Genomic DNA, 10,246 nt, shown 5'->3' with positions numbered 1-10,246 from the left:
CACACAACATACTGTGTGTCCTTTGTTCAATAAATGTACCAAAATATGCAGCCCTCTGTGCATATTTTCCCCCTTCTCACTCAATTCATCTCTTTCATAATCTAATTCATCTAAGGCAATGACTAACTCAAGATGGAATTGGTTTGGTGTTGCTCACAGCATATAAAATCAGCATTTCTTTTCCAGTTCACAAAGAGAACACACAGCAGAGAAAATGCTGTTTAATGGAAAAGCCATCCCACCAAGGGGCAAATGAGTTGTGTTTTGTAGCCCAAGTGAATCCTGCCAGCATATTACTTTCTATGCCACCAAAAGCTTGGTGTAATGAATGCCTATTCTAAAACACTCTCAGACTCATGAACAGGAATGCAAAGATATCTGATTTATTAAAGAATAGTATGCAGGATCACAAAGAAAGCTGAGAATGATAAAAGTGCACCAAATGCAAACTAAAAACCCTCGGTACAAATGAGATCCCTCCACCTGTAGAATCTTCCCAAGCTCACAATCCCAGGTGCTCCTAACGGCTTCTGATGGTCTGCGGGAAACGTCCTTGAACAGAGCACATAACCCAAACACATTCCATTGAAATGAACACAGATACAGAGCTTGGCACAAGGTTTCACAGCAGCTCCCTCCCAAACAGAAACGCACGTCAGTGCCATGGCATGTGAAACGTTACGATGTACAGTGCACATTCAAACAGTGAACATGACATACTGCCCTCCCAAAAGAAAGAAAACACTAAGCAGCAGGCTTTAAAGGGTATGCCAAGTGGAAACGGCGAATTAAATCAGGGGCATTAATGTGGCGAGCAGACACCCATTCAGGATGAGGAAAGTGTTTCCATCAGACCAGATACTGGAGGGTGCCGCGAAGCTTGCGAAAATTAATGACCTCCTTGACCTCAAAGTGCTGTTGGTCATCAATCATGATCGGAGCAGGAGGAGGAGGTTGGGGATGCCAGCGGGAAGAGTGGTGGACAGGCTTGAGCAAGCTGCAATGGAAAACAGGGTGCAAGCGTTTCAAATTGTGAGGCAGATCCAACTTAACAGTAACTGGATTGATAAGACCAACAATAGGGAAAGGACCAATGAACTTGGGAGCAAGTTTTTTAGAGGGTTGTGGGGACTTGATGAATTTCGTAGATAGATACACTTGATCCCCAATCTTGAAATCGTGTTGCAAAGAATGATGCTTATTGGCTTGAAACTTGTAAGCAGCCTGGGCATCAGCCAAAGCCTGTTGAATCACCGGCCAGGAATCAGCAAGCTTAACAGCCCAGTCAGAGGCAGAACATGTTTGGGGAGGGGGTTGTGGCAGTTCAGGGATGGGAACAAAGTCGTGACCAGAAACCACACGAAAAGGGGTTTGCCTGGTACTCTGATGGACAGTATTGTTGTAAGCCACTTCAACAAAAGGCAGCAAGTCCACCCAATTGTCCTGATGGTAGTTAATGTATGCTCTAAGAAATTGTTCAAGGTGGAGTTCAAAATCTCAGTAGATCCGTCAGTCTCAGGATGGGACGAGGTGGACAGTGCCTGTTTGGTGCCAATCAATTTTAAGAATGATTTCCAAAACTGGGAAGTAAACTGTGTCCCGCGGTCGCTGACCAAAGGGGAGGGGCTATCGTGGAGACGGTAGATGTGGATGAGAAATAGGCCCGCCAATTGCGGGGCCGACGGGATGGACGCATATGGAATGAAATGGGCTTGTTTGGAAAAAAATATTTTACAACCCAAATGACAGTTTTCTTCTGACTGGAAGATTCACAATAAAATCCATAAAAATCTCATCCCAGGGATGGGACAGGCTGGCTACAGGCTGCAGAAGCCCCTGTGGTTTCCCCCCTTTTCGCTTTGATATTGCACAAACAGGACAGGAAGCCACGTAGTCTTTTACATCGCATCTCAAGGTGGGCCACCAGTATTGACGACGAATCAAATGCAATGTTTTAACAAAACCAAAATGCCCAGCAAGTTTATCATCATGGGAACGCTGTAAAATGTCAGGTCGTAAAGTTTCGGGTACATGAAGGCGGTGTTGCACCCATGCCAGACCATTTTCAAAAGGAACAGTGTCTTTATTAGCTAGCAACCAAGTGTCAGATTTCAGCGCCTGGAGAAAGTCTTTCTGTAATTGGCAAGGAACTTGCACTTTCCGCTTCCCAGACCTGGCTGGGGGCGGGGATGCCTGCGCACAGGTCTGGCTCCGGGTGACAGCAACTAAGCCCAGTTGTGGTTCAGTGAGAACAGTCCCAACCACATCTGCCACGTGGTCAAGGTCCTGAGGTAAATGTGACAAAGCATCGGCCAGAAAGTTTTTCTATCCCGGAATAAATTTTAACTGGAAGTTAAAGCAACTGAAAAATTGAGCCCAGCGAATTTGTTTAGGACTGAGACGCCGGGGGGTGCGGAGGACTTCCAAATTCCTGTGATCGGTCCAAACCTCAAAAGGGCAATTAGCGCCTTCCAGGAGGTGACGCCAGGCTTCCAAAGCGGCTTTTACAGCAAAAGCCTCCTTTTCCCAAACATGCCACCGGCGTTTGGTTTCAGAAAATTTTCTGGACAAATAAGCGCAGGGTTTTAAGTGATTTTCAGAATCTCTCTGTAACAATATAGCCCCAACTGAGGAGTCAGAAGCATCAACTTGGACCACAAAGGGGCGTTCAGGATCGGGGTGCTGTAGAATAGGCTCAGCAGTGAAGAGGGTTTTTAACTTCTCAAATGCTGCCTGGCATTCAGGCGTCCAATTCAGCACTGCCCCAGGGTTTTTTACTTTGCGTGTCTCCCCCAAGCCCTTGGTATGGAGTAAATCAGTGAGGGGCAAAGCAATCTCAGCGAACCCCTGGATAAATTGGCAATAGTAATTACTGAACCCGAGGAAACTTTGCAATTGCCTCCGGGTGCGGGGACGTTCCCAACTTAAAATCGCCTGAATTTTTGCAGGGTCCATTTCAATGCCCTTGTCAGACACCCTATAGTCCAGATAGTCAAGTTCAGTCTTGTGAAACTCACATTTGGAAATCTTGGCATAAAATTTGGCATCTCTAAGCTTGCTTAACACCTGTTTGAGGAGGCGTTCGTGTTCCTCCTTGGTTTCAGTGTAAATGAGAACATCGTCTAAATAAACCAGGACCCCTTTAAACAAATGATCATGTAATACTTCATTAATCAAATGCATGAAGACTCCGGGCACCCCTGCCAACCCAAAAGGGAGGACTTTGTACTGAAATGAACCCAGTGGACAATTAAAAGTGGTTTTCTGCTCATCTCCAGCTCGTATGCGGATGCGGAAATAGGCTTCACGAAGATCAAGCTTGGAGAAAATCTTGCCCTTAGACAAGTGAGCTAACATGTCCTTCATGAGCAACAGAGGGTACTTGTTGCAAATTGAGATAGAATTTAACCCCCGATAGTCCGTACAGAGTCAAAGCATGCCATCTTTCTTTTCCGGGAATAGCACAGGGGCCCCAACTGGGGAATTTGCAGGTTCAATAAACCCCCTTGACAGATTTTTGTCAATAAAGTCCCGTAATGCCTCAAGCTCCTTCTGAGTCATTGAATAAATTTTTGGCTTGGGCAATTGAGTGTTGGGAACCAACTCTATTGCACAGTCAGTTTTCCGATGGGGGGGGGGTAGCTGATCTGCTTCCATTTCCCCAAAGACGTCTGCAAAGTGTTGGTATCGATCGGGCAAGCCTTCTAAATGTGCCAAACTAGGGCACGGTGTGGCAATTGCAGCCCTTCCAACCCCCGCACATGAAGCTTTCTCTGCTGTAGGAGCTTGGTAAAACCCACCCTTAAAAGTCAGAGTTCTGTGTTCCCAGTTTATATATGGGCTTCGATAGGTCAACCAGGGGATCCCCAGAATTACCAAAGGACTACAAATTTTAAAGTCTCACGGTGGCTGCCCATTTGCATTGCGACAGTTCCAGTGAAATGGGTTGCTGCCTCCCCCCCGCCGTTGAACCATCCAACTGTGTAAAGATCAAAGGCTGCTGGAGGGGGAAGCTAGGCAGGTCCAAAGCAGCAACCAGATCAGGGTGAATTAGACACCTGGAACACCCAGAGTCAACTAAAGCCGAGACCTCTGTAGTCTTTGTGCGGGAGCCCAATTTCACTTTTACTGCTAAAGTGGGACAGTCAGCACTCACCATAGCATCCTCGCGCCCATCCTCCCCCACCTGCCCGCAGGCGCTCTTCATGGCAGGTGGCTGGCGTTTCCCGCCGGCTCCTTAGAGTCATCTTCAGCCTCTCCCGAGAAGTAGAATACTTCCTCAGCGTCGGCTGCCCCCTTGGCTGCTGTCATCCGCCGTGGGGGGGGGGGGCAATTTGGCCGGCAGCTTGCCCGCTCGATCTCCAGCCTTGGCTTTTGGGCAATCAGCTGCTCAATGCCCTTCCTTTCTGCATCGGAGACACTGACCCCACGCATAGCGCCAATCTCTCTCCTCTTCCCAGGCTCTATAGCCTGGCTGGGCAGCAGTTGCGCCACTTCGGGGCCCCCTCATGGTGGCTGGTGGTTTTTCAGGTCTGGTTTGCATGAAGGTATGCTGGGCGTGCTCAGCCTTGCCAGCCAGACAGATCCATTCGTACAATGACTCTGGGTCGTCTCTACACAATGCCCATCGTAGGACATCCCTGTTGAGTCCCTCTTTAAACCATTCTATTAAGGTTGACTGAGACCAGTTGGGGATTTTCCCAGCTAAAGCCTTAAACTCCAGGGCATAATCAGCTACAGACAGCTGGCCCTGGGTAAGATCCTTCAACGCCTTCTTAGCTCTTGCCTTGGCCAGAGGATCCTCAAAATGCAGCTTTAACGCCCCCATAAAGTCCTCAAAATACTCAAGTTCAGGGGAGTCAGCCTCACTTAATTGAACATACCAGTCAGCCGCTCGACCCTTCAACTTGGTGGCAATGGCAGTTATCTTAGCCTCTTCGGAAGGGAAGTATCCTCCAAACTGCCTCATGTAACTTTTAGCATTGGTTTGAAAGAAAGATAACTTGATTGGATCCCCATCAAACTTGACAGAAAAGTCTTTCACCCCAACTCCTGTTGGAGCGGAACTGGCGGCTGCTTGAGTGTTTGGGTGCCAGGTTATGGTAGTTGTCACTCTGCAGGGTAGAGATTCATCCCGGAGCTGTCTCCAGCCCCGCTCCGCCGGCGGTCCGGGTGGGAGGATGGGGGATGGTTGCGTGAAGCTGGGACCTCCATCATGCCTCCCCTGCCCCCCCAACGATAGAGACAGGTTTCTTAACATGTACTCCATCGATTCTATTTTGGCCTCCACCACTCTTAGCCTTTCAGGGGTTTGAGATTCCTCCATCCCTCGCGTGTTAGGCTGTCTCTCCGTTGATACCATGGTAGATTCTACGTCTGGGTCAACGGGAACCGATGCTTCCAGGACGCCTGGGATGTCCCTGGCTGGGGTTCTCCCATTGCATCCCAGGTGATCAACTCTGCAGGCGATTCGCTGGGTGCTGGTTGCTCTGGTTCTCCCCCATCGTTCGATTCCTCCACCTCAGGGCTGGAGCTCGAATCCTGCCGGAAATCTGAAGGTTCTGGGGTGAGGCTCAGTTCTCCGCTCTTGACCGTTGACTCGGGCATCAGGCTAGCCAGCTCAAGTCCCCTGGTTGTGAGCTTGGACTCGGCCATCGTTAACTATTTTCCCTCACAAGAAACTGATCTTGGTAGGAGCTAATGGTACAACTTTGGTGATTCTCAGCTTTATGTAATGAATGCCTATTCTAAAACACTCTCTGACTCATGAACAGGAATGCAAAGATATCTGATTTATTAAAGAATAGTATGCAGGATCACAAAGAAAGTTGAGAATGATAAAAGCGCGCCAAATGCAAACTAAAAACCCTTGGTACAAATGAGATCCCTCCCCCCGTAGAATCTTCCCAAGCTCACAATCCCAGGTGCTCCTAACGGCTTCTGATGGTCTGCGGGAAACGTCCTTGAACAGAGCACATAACCCAAACACATTCCACTGAAATGAACATAGAGAGCTTGGCACAAGATTTCAAAGCAGCTCGCTCCTAAACAGAAACGCGTGTCAGCGCCATGGCATGTGAAACGTTACGATGTACAGTGCGCATTGAAACAGTGAACATGACACTTAGACTTCAGCCAAGGCATCTATTTTATCAAGCAAAATGCATTTGATGGTACTAAAGCTTTCTTTTATATTTAGTTCATACCTACTGTGGAAGATAATTATTTCCATAAAAAACAGATGCCTTAGAGCTATGGAAGACATCCATTATGTTTGGCTGGACTGCAATGTCCTGGATATTCCCTTTATGAAAAGGGATAGCTCAAATTTACATCTGGGCAGAACCAGATACAATGGCTCTGTCTCTTCTCCTGATCACCTCTCACAACCTGCTCCAGAACACACCATTATCTTTTCATGTTGACTGTGTTCACATAGCTAGAGCTCATGATACAGATAGTTGGGGTTATATAACACACAGCCATGGTAGGGAGGGAGCTCATAATTAAAACCAAAATTAACTTGGCTGTAGGCATGTTGTAGGTATGCAGTTTCTATGTTTTTAATTATTAACTCTATAGTCTGTACCCAGCCACAGTGTACTCTTATAAATGCCATTGGTATACATTGTGGCAACAAGAGGTTGGACTTGTCTCTGCTCTTAAACTGCAAAAAAAAAAAATCCCTAGATTTGTTGGTTCATTACAAATATTCATTAAGTCTAACTTCCCATTTCTTACAAGGGTCGAGAAGTTGCCTCCAGAAATTTCATAAAAGAAGACACATTCTCTGGATACAACTTCCTGCAGTCGAACAATAATATACTAACCCATTGCAGCTGTTACAAAATGTATAGACCCTATGGAGCCATGGAGACTGAGAATGGGCACATTAAGCTCTGCACAGCCCAGCCCAGAGGGTCTCTGCACCAGGAAGAAACCAGGAAAAGAAGGATTCTACATCTACAGAAAACGTTCATGCATAGAAAAAACCTCAGACCTCAATCCTACTGTTCAAGAAAGTAATGAAAATAATGATTTTCAATCAAGAAAATCTGGTCTCAGCGGAAGGGTCACAATGCACTGATTAACTTCTGTAACACATTAGGAAGGCTACTGCCCATGGTTATACAGATTCTCTGAAACTGTCATGGTAAATTGTTACTGACTCATATTCCCATGAATCTGTGTAATCCCCCCCCCCCTTTTAAAAAAATCTGTTCAATTGTGTCCGATTCTTGGAGACTGCCTGGACAAGTCCCTGCAGTTTTCTTTGCAAAGTTCTTCAGAAGTGGTTTGTCATTGCCTCCTTCCTAGGGCTGAGAGAAAGTGACTGGCACACGGTTACTCAGCTGGCTTTGTGCCTAAGGCAGGACTAGAACTCTGTCTCCTGGTTTGTCACCTGGTGCCTTAACCACTATACCAAACTGGCTCTCAATTTCCCTTTAACTTCATCTAATTTAATGGCCACTGTGTAGTTCCAGGATGAAAAACATGTGGCCCTCCAGATGTTACTAAATCACATTTTCCCATCTTCATTATTAACTATGCTGACTGGTACTGCTGAATTGTAGACCAAAAATATATGGGGGTCCAAATGATCCCCTCCCCTGGTGTCAGAGTCATGAAAAATGTGATCATGGCACCAGGAAACCATAGGGTTACTTTATCACCATACTCTTTAGACCCTACTTCCACTGGTTGCCAATTCATCCCAGTCTTGTCACAGTGTTCTCCTATCCTACTTCTACTAATCTTTCTTTAGCTCAGTGAAAGTATGTAAAGAAAACAGAAAATTGTGATGTTCTTTGAAGGAGGCACACCCCAAGTGTCTGAGCACTTTTGTTCCCAGCATGTGGAGAAACATTTTCAAATTTGATCCTACTGATACCTGGGCATCTCAGATACTTCTATCTAATGCATACCCATGTGGCGCAAAAGAATTATCTCCTTCCTCCCCTATCCCTCAATACAAAAGAAGGAAATGTCCTCCTGTATGCCACTTTAAAAATCATTTTCCATGCCGAAGTGAAACCTTGGTTTTGTTTTAGTTGAATATTCACAAGTTCTAGAAATGTGGAAGGTTCTTTCATCCAAGAAAAGATCATGTTCACCACTCAACCAAAGGCTGACATTTCTTTGCTTTAGCATCTATTTCTTCTGTTTAACCCACAGGCCAATTTAGTTTGTTTTTCATTTCCACAACTATAAACCTGTCTTGATTGCTTCCTTTATCCCTAGTCATTTTCCTATGATCCTTGCTTAACCTAAAAAGGAAAAGTCCTTCAGATCAAGCACAACTCCTGGTGGCTTCAGATGCATTCATGCAGTTTTCTCGGCAACCACAGGGAAGTAGTTTGTATTGCCTTCTTTCAGAATATTTTTCCTATTTTCCAGTCTAATGTAAGATCCGGTATTCCTAGACATCTCCCACCAAAGCATAATGAGGCCTGACCCTGCTTGGCTTCTCAGGCCAGACACTTCCTTTTTTCCAATTCTGTTCTCAGGTTACTCTTTATCTTCCACTCCACATTCCATGCATCAAAGCTTGGGCAATCCTTGCTTTGAAAATCTTAGGTTTCTTTCCATCTATAATCCTTTCACAATGTTCTCTCAGTCCCAAGCCTTTTGTTTTTTTCCTCCTTCAAGTCATCATCAGCCTGAAATCTCCCCCAATACCACACCTTTTGCTAGGAAAAGCCCCACAGTGTTTGGTTGGCGTCTATCTGTCCCCTTTGCTTTGTGAGATTTAACTTTCAGGTATTTCACATTCATGAGGTGCATGAATAAATTTAAATAAGCAGACACTGTAACTATGTAATAGTTAGCATATGCCTGGCACTTTTAAATTTTTGAAAGCAACACATGTACAGGGCTGGTTCTAGGCTGAGGCTGAGTAGGCACAGGCCTGGGGGTGCCGAATTTTAGGGGGCGCCCAAATTGAAAGGTTTCCAAAAAATACAATAAAAAAGTGCAAAGCAGTAATGGCGTACTCCATGACCCAGTGCACCCACTCAAAGGTTAAATATAGTTTTGCAGTGTAAAGGTAAAGGTAAAGGTTTCCCTTGACGTAAAGTCCAGTCATGTCCGACTCTAGGGGGTGGTGCTCATCTCCGTTTCTAAGCCTTAGAGCCGGCGCTGTCCGTAGACACTTCCGGGTCATGTGGCCAGCATGACACGGAACGCCGTTACCTTCCCGCCGAAGCGGTACCCATTGATCTACGCTGGGACTAGCAACGGGAGCTCACCCCACCGCGCGGTTTCGAACCGCCGATCTTCCGATCGGCAGCTCAGCGGTTTAACCCGCAGCGCCACCGCGTCCCTTTGCAGTGTAAGAGGGTGAAAATGTCCCAGAAAAGTAAAAAAAATTGTCTGGGGCTGAAAATCCTAAATGTAAAGGTCAAAAACTCAAAGAAAAAAAGAAACAAGAAGGCACCTTTTTGAAATTCCTAATAAAATCGAAAGATGAGTCAAACCATAGGGGCTGCCAGAATACGACTTTGCTTAGGGTGCCAAAATGTCTAGGTCAGATGCTGCATATATACCAGTAATATCTTATTGTTAATGGCCACTGATTTAAAAAGTGGACTGGGTACCTACTAACATGAAAAGCAGTTGCGCTGGTCATGAGAAAAACCAACCAACCAACCAACAAAAATCCATATTCAGGCAATTGTTTATTAGGCCAGCACAGATTTAAAACATAAGTGTGCAATGCTAATTTGCCCCCTGGCCATTTTAATTATCTTGCTTAATAAAAATTCAAAAGCTTCCATACTATTTTGGCCTAACAAAGATACCAATATGAATTTTATGTATATAATATAGTCCACTGATACTATTTCCGTATTGGCTCCGAAGTAGGAAACCCAACTGTTCTTGGTTCTTAAAGACTGGAGAAAGTATTAAAAGGGCAGAGTTCTAGAGTAAGTTAGCCAAGATAGAGACTGTATCAGTTGGAAACACAGCAGCTCCTGCCTTTCTCGTACCTACGTAAGGTCACATGCTAAAAAGCTTTCCCCCTTAACAACACAAGTCACCCCTTGCAATAACCTTGAATTTGATATAAGTTGCTGAAAGAAGACACCTTAATGGGAGACAAAGCAACAGCAAGCTCTCCAGCAATGTATCCATTTCATTTCTTATTACTAAGTTGTTATCATATCAGGATTTGTTGGCACTTTCATCAGACTCTCTCTCTCATCAAGGTATCAGTTTGGATGAAATGAGAAACAATTCTGATTTG

The sequence above is a fragment of the Candoia aspera genome, chromosome 3, assembly GCF_035149785.1.
Source record: "Candoia aspera isolate rCanAsp1 chromosome 3, rCanAsp1.hap2, whole genome shotgun sequence".
Lineage (NCBI taxonomy): Eukaryota > Metazoa > Chordata > Lepidosauria > Squamata > Boidae > Candoia > Candoia aspera.
The sequence above is the reverse complement of the archived record's forward strand: the minus strand, read 5'-3'. Positions refer to the sequence as shown.